This window comes from Mastigoproctus giganteus, chromosome 8, assembly GCF_048544385.1.
Source record: "Mastigoproctus giganteus isolate SK-2022 chromosome 8, ASM4854438v1, whole genome shotgun sequence".
Taxonomy (NCBI): domain Eukaryota; kingdom Metazoa; phylum Arthropoda; class Arachnida; order Uropygi; family Thelyphonidae; genus Mastigoproctus; species Mastigoproctus giganteus.
In genome coordinates, this window is record NC_143582.1 from 43,340,808 (window position 1) to 43,354,105 (window position 13,298).

General features: G+C 34.9%; 1 protein-coding gene across 3 annotated transcripts in view; it reads left to right on the top strand.

Moving 5' to 3' along the window:
- LOC150081492 (glyoxylate reductase/hydroxypyruvate reductase-like) overlaps nt 1-13,298 on the top strand; it is a 240,693-nt gene that overhangs the window by 177,206 nt on the left and 50,189 nt on the right. The gene's annotated exons all lie outside the window — the stretch shown is intronic.

A 13,298-nucleotide genomic window follows, 5' to 3' on the forward strand; every position in this document is an offset into this window, starting at 1 on the left:
GATTAACATGGGATTGTGGGTTTTTTTTTTTTTTTTTCAGACACTGCTCAGGTCCCTCCGCAGTAAAAGATCTCCTGGCTTTTTTATTTGCAGGACTGTAGGAAACCAGTGATTGTTCACTGTTGACTATAGTCACTACTTCATTGAGAACATCATGTGAGTGCTTGCAAATCTTGTGTAAAGTTTTAATTTTATGTAAGGCCACTGATGAAGGAACAAGCATTTGATTTGTAATTATGTAAATTTTCCAAAGCATTTGATTTGTAATTATGTAAATTTTCCAAAGCATTTGATTTGTAATTATGTAAATAGTTAATTAAATTTTTCTAAACTGTGTTCTCACAATGCATTGTAGTGTGGTTAGTTTATATATATATATATATATATACAGTATTACTCAATTCCGTTCTTGATTAGACGGGGTTCGAGCCCGTGACCACCAAATATGGAGGATGTGGAAAGATCAGGGAATGACCGCTGCATATCCCCAGAGCAATATGGCCTTAGCTGCTAATGTTCCTAAAAAAACAAAATAACCTACCTTGAAATTTGAATATTAGAAGTCTTAAACTAAGTCTAACAGAAGCTTGATATAATATCAAAACTATCAAAGCTTCTTAAGAAACAAAAACAAAACTTAGAGTGCAATTTAAATTAACTAAATTTGCAGATGATGTGCTGGGTTATAGGAAAACAAAAGGAATTTTGATAGTGCTATGTTGGAAATGAATTTTAATGATGCTGTATTAAAAAGAAATATTGATAAGTAATGATAAAGAAAAGATAATATTCTTTGTCACTATGATTTAATCTTACTTATTGTATAACATCAAAATAAGAAAAAGAAACATTAAGGTGGGTGACATATATGGTGTTATTAACCGATAATTAAACCATAATTCAGCTGGATTGATCCTTCTATCACTTGAAATTATTGCCAAAACTACAGTACATATTTATTTTGCAGGTAACTATCCCTATTGCCATGTGAAGGGGAAAAAAATGTGATTAATTAACAAACCAATAAGAAAATAAAGAAAGCTGACCCTAACCAAGAGAAGAACCCCAAGAAATGTGCAAGGTTAGCATAATGCTGCTGCTACCACCTATGTTATAAAGCTTATAGAAGCACTTCCTGCAGACCCTCAAAGAAGAAAGTAATAAACTGGAAGAAAGGAAGGAAATTTGAAAAATTAGGACCACAGCCATGATCTACCCACACCATAGATACCAAAACATCATATTTCCATAGTTAATTAGTGCCCTTACAGAGGCACTAGTAAATGTTTGGCTGCTTTTTAGTTGACCTTAGAATTTGCAGATGATGTGAAAAACCAGGAGGATGGTTAACAACCAGCACCAGGCAGCACTCCTTCAGTGTAATTGGATAGCCCTCAGGAATGACCAGATAATTTGCATCTGTGTTTTAATTTTGAAAAATACAAATTTGGAAAATGGCAACCTGGAAATAACCTATGTACTTGAATGGGATTGAATTAGAAACAGTAGAGGAAGATAGGTATTTGGTGGTCACAATACAGCAACCAACACTGAGTTCTTTGCACAGTGCAGATTTGATGAATAAGACCCATATGTCCTATCACTGATTTATTGAACAATTGCTTACGGAGATTGACAGGTTACAATTCCACTGTATAACAAAATTGAGACTGTAACTGGAATACTATGTCCATGTATGGATGTAACAGCTAAAAAAATATTAGGTAATGTATGCATTGCGTTACATTTCGGGCACATTCAGTTATCAACTAATATACCTCAGAGGTTAAAATCTTCTACACAGCACTCAAGAAGAAGGTACAATTTTCAGCACTGTACTCAAGGTAAAATCCCACCACATGAACATCATATGGTGGATGGCTGTGAAGTAAGATATTTGTGTAGCAGTTCTTTTTTTTTTTTTTTTTTTTCCTTTTTTGGTGGCGAGGAGAATGGGGACACAGGACATGAGTTAACCTATTAACATGGTATTTGGCACAAAGTTATAGAAGAATATTCTAAATACGTGCTGAAATTTTGAAAAGGATCAGAAATAGATCAGAAAATGTCTATGAAATTGGAATTGTTCCTAAAACTTCCACAGGGCCAACAAAGCATTATGAAAATTCAGTGTCTATCTGACTTTTCCTTTTTAAGTAATTCCTGAAACATATATTCATTATATAGATTTATGTATGTGTGTGGGAAGGCTAGAATTGTAATTGATCTTAAAACCTTTCCAGAGATCAACAAAATGTATGCTGATATTTTTGGTATCAATTTGACTGATCCTTCTTGAGCAATGATCGAACGTTTTTAATAATTTTCTGTGGCAGGAGAGCTGTTGAATCAGAATTGATCCTAAAACTTTTCCATCTAGTAGAAAAAGGCGCCACCGTAGCCAGGTGGGAAGGAGCAGCAGTGCGTAGCACACACTTCTTGATTAGACCGGTGTTCGAGCCCATCACCACCAAATACGGAGGATGCGGAAAGGTCAGGGAATGACCACCGCATATCCCGGAGCAATATGGCCTTAGTTGCTAATGCTCCTAAAAAACCAAATAACTAACTAACTAATCTAGTAGAAAAAATATGATGTCATGTGATGTAATGGCCAAATCCAAAAGGTATCTCCATTTATATATAGAGATAACTCATAATTTTCTAGGGAAAAAAAATGCTGAATTCCTATTCGTTCAATTTTAATTAAATTTGGAATGTCTTAGCAAATATTTTTAACCCTTTAGGTGCTCTGCTCAGTTGTACACCTTATTTAAGTTGGACACCTTATTTGTCACTAATAAATGGCCTACAATCAACTATACATGAGCTGTAAATTCAATCAGGCTGTGTGCTGTGATTGTATATAGTCAAGCTAATAAAAATTTACAGATAGGCTGTAATCTTTTGCCTTTTAATTAAACTACCAATTGAAAATATGGGATGTCAGAAACAGAAGTTTTTTTATAAACTATGAACATATCATGTGGCTCTGAAGTGTTACTGCACAGTGACTTATAAAAAATTGACAGTGGCAGCTCCAGCAAGTTGCAGTTTTATTCCTGGTAAAATGTTTTATCATGTGACATCTTCAAAAATATATAAAAATCTTGAATCTGAAGCTGAAGATTCTGAAAATATTTCATTTGATGAAATAGAGTTTAGCAGTGACAGCAATGAGGAACTCCAGGATGTTGAGTGTTCACACAGCTTACAAAGAAGCAGTATCTGGGAAAAAATGAAATTAAATGACATAGGGATGAATTCGTTTCTAAAATATATCAGTTTAATGATGGTAATTCAAAAATTAGCAAAGCATTTTCCTGATGACTGTAGTGATTCCAAAGAAGTCAACTGTTTTTTAGAAAATACAGAAATCACAAAATTAGTAATCAAAAAAACAAACACTTATGCCATTAGCATAATTGAAAATGTGACTGAAATTTTGCACTCATTAGAGCAATGGAAAGAAATATTTATTTCAGAAATTTATTGTTTCATTGCTATATTTATTCTTATGGTGCATAAAAAGCTGTTGCAAAAAGAATACTGGTCATATTATTGGCTTTTAAAATCCCCAGCTTTTTCTGATATTATGGTATGAAATAGATTATTCACTTTACTTGGAATGCTAATTTTTGCTTGCAGTGAACAAAAAAAAGCGAATATGTACATGAACTGAGAGCTGTGGTGAATATTTTAAGAAAAAATTTTTGGGATATTTTTTATCTGTTTGAATTCTTGTGAATTGATGATGGCCTATGTCTGTTCAAAGGACAACTTGGCAAAAAGCAGTTCATTTTTAACAAAACTGCATAAATTTGGCTAAAACAGTTGTTTTATGTGATGTAAAGATTGGATATATCCTTGGATACATACTTGGATTCACAACCCAAGTACCATTTTATATAAATTTAGTTGTAAGCAGGGCTATTGTAATGCATTTACTTCAGCCATACCTAAAGGTGATAGTCTGTATACGACAACTGGTATACAAGTCTGCTGCTTTTTAAGGAACTGCGTTGAAAGAAAACTAATTCTTGTAGTACTGTTTATCCTAAAAGAAAGGGAATGCCTCCTTCAATTTGAAGGTTATTTGTTGTTTGTTTTTTTTTTAGGAGCATTAGCAACTAAGGCCATATTGCTCCGGGGATATGCGGTGGTCATTTCCTGACCTTTCCGCATCGTTCGTATTTGGTGATCATGGGCTTGAACCCCGGTCTAATCAAGAAGTGTGTGCTACGCACTGCTGCTCCTGCCCACCTGGCTACAGAGGCACCCAATTTGAAGGAAAAATTACTGAAAGGTGCAACACTTTTGTTCTGCACAGATATTATGATGGCACTGCATTGAATGGACATAGAGCAGTTAGAATACTGACAGCACTTCAGTTAGACAAGGTAGTTGACACTGGCAAATTCAACAAGAAAACAAAAGAAAAAATAATGAAGCCAGAATATTTAAAATGCATATAACAAAACATGGGTTCAATTGACAGATTTGATATGATGCTGAGTTCAGTAGAGTTTGAGCTGTGCATGAAACTCTAAAGTGGTACAAAAAATGTTTCTACATTTTGGAGCTGTTTGCATACTGAATCCCATGCCCTTACCAAGAGCACACTGGTGTTGTGAAATTTCTGTTATTTGTAATATAGCAATTTTAGATCACCGTAGTTTCAAAAGGGGAAGATGTGGCAGAAGAAAATCAAGTGACAACTCCCTAAGACTAATTGAACATAATTTTCTTCCTACTGTGCCTAGTACCCTCTGCAAGAAAAATGCATTTAGTCACTGCCATGCTTGTACATAAACCAAAAGAGGGCAAAATAAAAGAAGAGAATCAGGATATACATGTTCCAGATGTGATGTGGAAATGTGCACTGAACCATGCTTTAGATTGTACTGCATTATACAAAATTTTTTTATAATGAATAACTTTCTTCAAAGTTACTATTCTGATGGTCTTGAACTCTACCAGTATTCTGATATTCTTGTGCTATGCCAACAGTAAAATATTTCTTAAGTTAATAAAATAAGTCCTTGTATGCACCAATCATAAAAATTGCTTTTGTATCATTTTCTTACATTTTCAGTTGTCAATTTTTAAAAAAAAAATCAGGCCACAGGGTTAGTAACTTGACAGTAACTCAGTGCCCAAAGAGTTAAAAGACCCAAATATAAAATTTTATTGAAACATTTACACTGGGAGTTTAGTTGCAATATGCTAATGGACAGATAGACAGGGTGATGAAGCACACAGCATGAGCTTTGTCCATTTGCAATCACAAACAAAAAATAAATAAAAATAAAAACCACTGAACTTTTTAAAAATCCTCAACCCTCAATCTCACCAGAAATGAAGGGTGACCATATTGAGGAAAAACTTCAGATATGTTGACTGTAGACCTTGGTGACTAGACCTTAGAAGGATTGAGGTTTATAGGACTCTAAGAGGGAATAGTAAAAATAATGAAGAAATGTTTACAATATTATTAAATGACCCTAGAACTATAGGGTGGGTATAAATGCAAACCAAGGGACAGTTATAGACTGTATTGTAGAAAATATTCTTGTTTATACTCCAGCATGACCTCCAGGTTAGAGGAGTTTACAGTAAATCATTAATATAATAACTGTATTTCAAATCAAGCCTGAATTAGTGTTAAATACAATAACAAGTATTGTTAATTGTATTTAACATTATTGGGGGCTTGAAACATGGTCCACTCAAAGGGTGTGTACTACTGTACTCTCATTCCTGATCACTCAGCAGTGTCAGGCCAAAAAATGTTCTTGTTTATACTCTGGCATGACCATTAGGAGGAGTTTGACATTAATTATTTTGGCAGTGAATACAATCATTAATTGTATTTAGCAATCATGTGGGCAAATGTACTACATTGGGCCTAGTAGCCAGCAATATTTTGATCATTAAATTTTTACAAGAAAACTCTAATATTATTTGGACTTTATTTTTTATTTGTAAAGCATTTGTCTTTCCCTCCCATATGAAAGGTTATTGTATAAGCTGGAATATACTGGTGTAAGACATATAGTAAAGTGCAGTGCAATGTTTAAGAAATCTGAAAGCCTTTAGTTATATTCATTAACATTAGTAGAGGCACATGATGCAAGAAAGCAAGCTTATACAGCATCAGCCAAAAAAAAAAAAAAAAACCCTTCCCATTTCACTGATCCATTCATTACAAATGTTTGTCTAGTTCTGCCTTAAATTTACAACTGTCTTTCCTCGGTTTGAATCTATGCTACGTCAGGTTTGTAATCTGAGCAAGAGGAAGAATCTCATCACCATTGAGCCTGCTTAAACCATTCAAGGCCTTATACACCTCAATCAGAACACCTCGCAGGTGCCTAGTCTCCAGATGCTGCAACTTACAGAACTTAAGCCTTTCTCTCTTGGTAAGAGCACCCCTTTGTTCTTCTCACTAATCTTGTTGCCCTTCTCTGTACTCATTCTAGCAACTCTACATCCTTCCTAAAATGACTCTTCCAGATCTGTACACAGTACTCAAGGTGTGGCCTGACCATTGCCTTATACAAGGGGATAATCACCTCCTTGTCTCTGCAAGGAAAATTCCTATATATCGACAAAACTCCATGACTTTCTCTGGCAGCCTGTCTGTAGTGCTCAGAGAATTTCATATCTGACTGCACAATTACCCCAAAGTCTTTTCATTTCATTCTCCACCTCCCTGAGTGTAGTAACACATAGTTGGTACGTTTCTCTTGGGTTACTGCTACCCATATTCGGCACTTTGCATTTGTCAATGTTAAACTTCAGTTGCCACTTCTCAGCCCATCTATCCAACTTTTCCAGATCCTGTTGCAGCAGCATACTGTCATTACTGTTATTAACAACCCTGCTAACCTTTGTATCATCTGCAAACATTGACATTAAGATTGATATATCTTCATCAATATCAGTGATAAATATAAAACACAACAATGGGCCCAACACCGAACCCTGAGGGACACTACTAATAACATTAATCCACATAGACCGGTTACCCATTAATTACCACTCTCTGTCTTCTCCCACTCAGTCATCCTTTTATTCGTTGTAGCAACTTTCCCTTAATGCCATACTGCTCCAATTTATACAGTAGCCTTCCATGTGCAACAGTATCAAAAGCTTTTCTGAAATCCAAGTATATGACATCAAAATTATTTTTTGCATCCAGTTCCTTTGTGACCACATCATAGTATCCAATCAAATTGGTCAGACAAGACTTCTCCTTAACAAACCCATGCTGTGTCTGAATTATTGCTGCAGTCTTGTCTAGATGATCCTGAATTGCATCTTTAACCAGTGACTCCATTATTTTCTCCCGAACATAAGTCAAACTAACAGGTCTCTAATTACTCGTGTCACTCTTTGATCCCCCTTTGTGAATTGGAGATATATTTGCACATCTCCAGTTCATGGAGACTTCCCACAAGTCCAAGAATGCTCTTAAAATTATGGCTATGGCTTAATTCCTTTCCCGCCTCTGTTAATATAACTGGATAGATCCCATCTACCCCAGGTGCCTTTCCTATGTTTAACTTCAACAATTTCTCCTCCACTTTGCTCTCAGTTATTACAAAATCATTTAACTCCCTCTTAGAGTTTGATAAACATCTGGCCCTCTCCTCCTTGAATGTGTGACTAGATGCAAAATACTCATTTAGTTCAGCAGCTATCTGAGAATGATCATCTACAGTCAAACCATTGATGTTTGCTTAAGAATGATTGTAGGCAATTAGCAAAGTGTTTTATTACTAGTTCATCGTGGACTTAATAGCAGCAGACATGACAGGTTACATGCAAAAAAAAAAAAAAAGTTTCAAAAAGCGGAAGTTATCAAGAAAAGTGTTCAGAAATATCTTCAAAGCAATCAGTGTGTAGGAGAGGGGAGACTGCTTTACAAAGGATAATTTGAGTCCACTTGTTCAAGAGTGCTGAAATGCTAGTGGCTACTATATTGACATTATTAAGAATGTTCTGTCAAACTTCATTGCTAAAAAACAAAGACAGAAGCCCAGAAAGCTACTTCAACAAGATAACACACTAAATCATAAAGCAAAAAAAAAAAAAGTATTAATTGGTTTAAAAATCTTAAAAGTATGTGTCTGGAACAGTCGCTACATCACTAGACCTCAATCAAGTGGAAAATATTCGGTCAAATATCTATTGCAAGCTATCAAAATTTCCAGTATATTTGATTCAAGAATTACATGAAAAGATTGTTGGTTTTTATGGAAACTTATATAAATTTTACTGTAAAACCTTAATTAAGTTAATTCTTTGCTAAAGAGAATTTATACTGTTATCAGTGTTAAAGGCTATCATCTTCCACAGTTAAAGGTAAAAGTTATCATTGTCTTTTGTAAATAGTTCTATAAGCTTCAAATTGAGGAAAGACAGTTGTAGAATAAATGTGCAGAAATTTGCCTTTAGCCAGTGAGTACCTGATTGCTAGAACAGACTCCCATCTGTCGTTGTGGAAGTTGAGAGCCTAAATAAATACTGTGTGGTACTACACCGACGGTGGTAGAGAATGAAAAGGACCTGGGGGTAATTGTGCAGTCAGATATAAAGTTTTCTGAGCAGTGTGGACAGTCAAGCCACACCTTGAGTACTGTATACAAGTCTGGAGGCCTCATTTTAAGAAGGATGTAGAGCTGTTACGAAGAAAGGCTTAAGTTTGCAAATTACAGTGTCTGGAGACTAGGCACCTGCGAGATGATCTGACTGAGGTGCATAAGGCCTTGAATGGTTTGAGCATGCTTAGTGCTGATGGGATTCTTCCTCTTGCTCAGAATAATCACTTGAGTGGGCATAAATTCAAATTGAGGAAAGACAGTTGTAGGATATATGTGCAGAAGTTTGTCTTTAGCCAGCAGGTGGTTGATTGCTAGAACAAACTTCCATCTGTCGTAGAAGTTGATAGCTTAAATAGATTCAAGCCAGAACTAGGCAAACATTTGGAGCAATTGGATGGGTGAAATGAGAAGATATATACACTGGTGTTCAAAGAAAGCGCATCGCCTAGGAATTTCATTTCTAATCCTTTTTCTCGATGGTATGTTTCATTAGCATCATAAATATAAACAAAAGATATTTATTAATTATTAAGGAAACGTTAAGTAATATATGACAGGTGCTCTCAAAATATTCCAAAATGAGCATTTAAAACCTTTATACAACAGTTTTGGTAAACAACAATTATTGCTGAAATGTTATCAGAAGCCCTCAACTTTCTTCAGTTTATCATTGTAAATGGAAAACAAAATGAAAAGTTCACCAGGTGCAAACTAATATTTAATGAACTGCTCTGGTCCTGATGACAGCAGCACACCGTCGCAGCCCAGACTTGAATCCTATAGAGAACTGTTGGCATCATGTGGAATCTGCAGTTGTCAGAAAGAAACCAAAGTCCCTTGGACAATTGGGCAAGACAGATGGACCTGTTCTGAGAATAGCAGAGAGACGTTTGTATTTCTGCCCTCCCTCTTGACAGTAAATTTTAAATTGCGGCCGTGGCTTCAGTTTAGTTTGAATGCATGCTTTCTCCTCACGGGGCATGGCTTGAGGTCCAGGCTGAACCAGTTTGGCTCGGTTCCCTCTGGTCTCTGTGAGTGCAGGGCGGTGGAGACTGGTCTTCACGTTGCCCTCAAGTGTTATAATTATTTGGATATAAGATCTGAATTCGAAAGAAGTAATTTTGTGTTAAATGATGGTTCTCTTCCAGAATTCTTTTTAGATAAGAGTTTATTTAAATTGTTTTTAGAGTTTATAAATATGTTTTTAAAAGAAGAGCAAGAATTCTATCTACACACGGCATACCTCCGCGAGGTCTGGATGGAAACTGAACACTTTGAACAGAGTAATGCACTGTTCATCTCCTTCAGGCTAAACTGCTGTGGCTCTTCTTTGCTGGTCATGCTAAGCACTTCTTCAGTTTTATTTAAAATTTTTAATATCATTGTTTAGTTTATAAATTTAATAATTATTGTGAATATAATTCATTCTACCATATGAATGAAATGTAAATATTGTATATTGCTACATATTTATTATATTTACTAGTTTTTTATTGTAAATGTTTTATGTATATACAATATATGTGTGTATATATATATATATATATTTTGAAATTTATAAATAATCCTTGTTAGTAATAAATTTCGTGACTGAAATTAGTGCATATGGACTTTGGTCCTCGTGGCGCCTTTTAGGGAAGTGCCTAACATGTCCATATTTGTCAATTACCTTTAATTGTGTATGGTGCAGGAAGGTTGAAAATATGAAAAGTACACCTATTAGAATATCTTCATACCTATATTAGGACACAGTAAAAGTTTTCTAATACAGGTATGGAGAAGTCATTTTTAACATATTTCTAATGCTTTTGGCATTAGAAATATGTTAAAAAAGGTTTGGGACCCAAGCTTGAAGGTCCACAACAAGAAGTGTCCATTTTAGAAAGGTATCCATTAAGAAAAAGAACAGTTATATATGATCTTCACCAGCCAAAAACATAATACAGGCATACCTCGAATAACAAATAGGATGCGTTCCACGAAATTACTTCGTTAAGCGAAACTTCGTTTTCAGAGGTAAAAATACTATGGCCAGAATAGGGATATGTTCCTACGTAAAGAAAATGAAAAGCTTTTTTTTTCGAACAAAGAAAAGTTTTATTAAATAAACAGTCAACTTACATACAAAGTGAAATCACATTTTAAAATTGATTGCTTATGCTTTTTTTTCTCTTTCATTTAACAATTGCCTATACGGAGTTATTGCATTTAACACTGATCGCTTAACAATAACACTTCTTCCTAAATCAGGATCATTTTAACTAAAAAATTTAAAACGTTTTCAATGTCATTTAAGCACCTTTTTAAATCTTTGGTTGTTAACACTTTTTCAGCAGGAACTTTAACTTCGTCTTCATTATCTTTGTCTTCGTTGCAAACAAGGTTTTCTAAATCTTCCACTGAAAAACCATCATTTTCTGCATTCAATAAATTTCTAACATCCTCTTCATCGACATTTTCGAAACCTATTGATTGAGCCATCTGGATAACTTCATTTCTAATTTCTTGGATGTTATTTTCTTCTTCTAGTACAACTTCTGGCCATATTTTGCGCCAAACTCCATTTAAGCATTTCTTAGTGACTTCTTTCCAAGAACTATCAATGCTTTCAATTGCGTTTTTAATGGTTTAGTTTTTCCAAAAAAGTTTTAACTGTCATTTCCTCTTTTTCCTCTAGTTCAGTTAAACTGCTTAATGTTCGACGCAGATTATAAGCTTTAAATGATGCTATTACTCCCTGATCCAATGGTTGAATCAGGGAAGTTGTGTTTGCTGGAAGAAACACAACTTTGACAGGAATGCATGTGTCCAACGTGTTAAGATCAGTAGGATGTCCCGGAACATTGTCTAACAACAAAAGAGCTTTTTCTTCAAAGTTGGTTTTTTTTGACAATACCGTTTAACTTCATGACAAAAGTGGTTAACAAACCAATCAGTAAATAACTCCTTGGTAACCCACGCTTTTCTGTTTGCTTTCCATATTACAGGTAAATTCATTTTTATGTTACCTTTTAACGCCCTCGGATTTTCTGAATGGTAAACTAATAACAATTTTAATTTATAATCGCCAGAGGCATTTGATCCAAAGAGTAACGTTAAACGGTCTTTGGCTGCTTTGAACCCAGCAGCTGATTTTTCTTCAATAGAAATGAAGCTTTTTGTTAGTAGCCGTTTCCAGAACAAACCGCTTTCGTCAACATTGAACACCAAATTCGGAAAATTTTCACTTTCCATTATTTCCTTTAGTTTTTCTGGAAACTTATTTGCAGCTTCTCCTGTTAATTTTACACTATGAATCCTGGCCCGTTTTTTAAATTTCTCGAACCAACCACGAGAAGCCCCAAAGGTTTCCGTAATTTCTTCAGTTTGTTTAGATTTCAGGTGATTAAACTGGAATATTTTTTTTATGTTAAATGGGGCTTGAAATTGCCGACTTCGTTATATCGAAGCTACGTTATCAGAGGTAACGTTAACCGAGGTATGCCTGTAATTAAAAAAATTCTCCAGTCACTTACATTATTTCCAGTACAAGAAAGTTTGTCCAGTCCCACATGAGCCCGTCACCACCAAATATGGAGGAAAGGTCAGGGAATGACCACCGCATATTCCTCGAGCAATATGGCCTTAGTTGCTAATGCTCCTAAAAACCAAATAACAAACAAACCAGTCCCACCCAAATGGGATTGGCCAGCGGGTGGTTGGTTGGTGGAACCGACTTCCATCATTTGTTGTTGAAGTTGATAACCTAAACAAATTTAAGGCTCAACTGGACAGGTATTTCGAACGAACGGAGGGGTGAAATGGGAGTGGTGTGTGTTTTTTTTTTTTTTTTTTTTTTTTGGCTGATGCTGAATAAGCTTGCTTTCTTGCATCATATGCCTCTACTAATGCTAATGCTAAATCACCGATACCAAAAAATCTCTATGAATATTAATGTCCTATGTTACAGACTGCATGATAAAGTTGTTATTAAAACACATATGTAGTGCTATAAATTATAGTTTATAAGCCTCTTCTGATACTGATTACACTGCTACAAAGCTATGTAGAAACTTCTGCTATATCTAAATCTCAATACTAGAATAATGACAGCAAAATTTGAACGTTCTTATCAATACAACACATTGCTGGCAGAAGTTGACTGTAGCTTTTTTAAGCAATTATAAGGGCCAAGTAAAGAACAAATACACCAAATTAATCAATTATTGCATATTAATTTTTTTTAAAATTTTGATATTTCTTAATAAAAGATTAACCATTGCTTTAAATTTATTTGAATGTGGAAATATCAACACATTTTGTCATTTGCCATATATTGGAAATGCAGGGTGAACAAAAAAGTCTTAGAAGATATGGACTGAACTTCAAATCCTTGAAACTAAATGCGTCAGGGTTTACTGAGGTGTCTAGTTTAAGAATGAACGAGAAAGGTATTTTCACATTGGCAGATGAAACAAAAAGTTGAGTACACAAATATAAAATTTTGGAAAGCAATAGAAGCTTAGATCCCATGAAGTTCACCTTTAGGCAGCATGTTGTTTATCATTGGAATTACAGGATTGCCCAGTGATTTAAAAAAGCTTTTAGAAAAAGTGAGACCATAAGAGTGACTACTCTCAGGTTTATGTGCAAATTTGATGCAAAGGGATATGCCCACAAACTTCCATGGTCAGGCAGACCTAGTTCAGT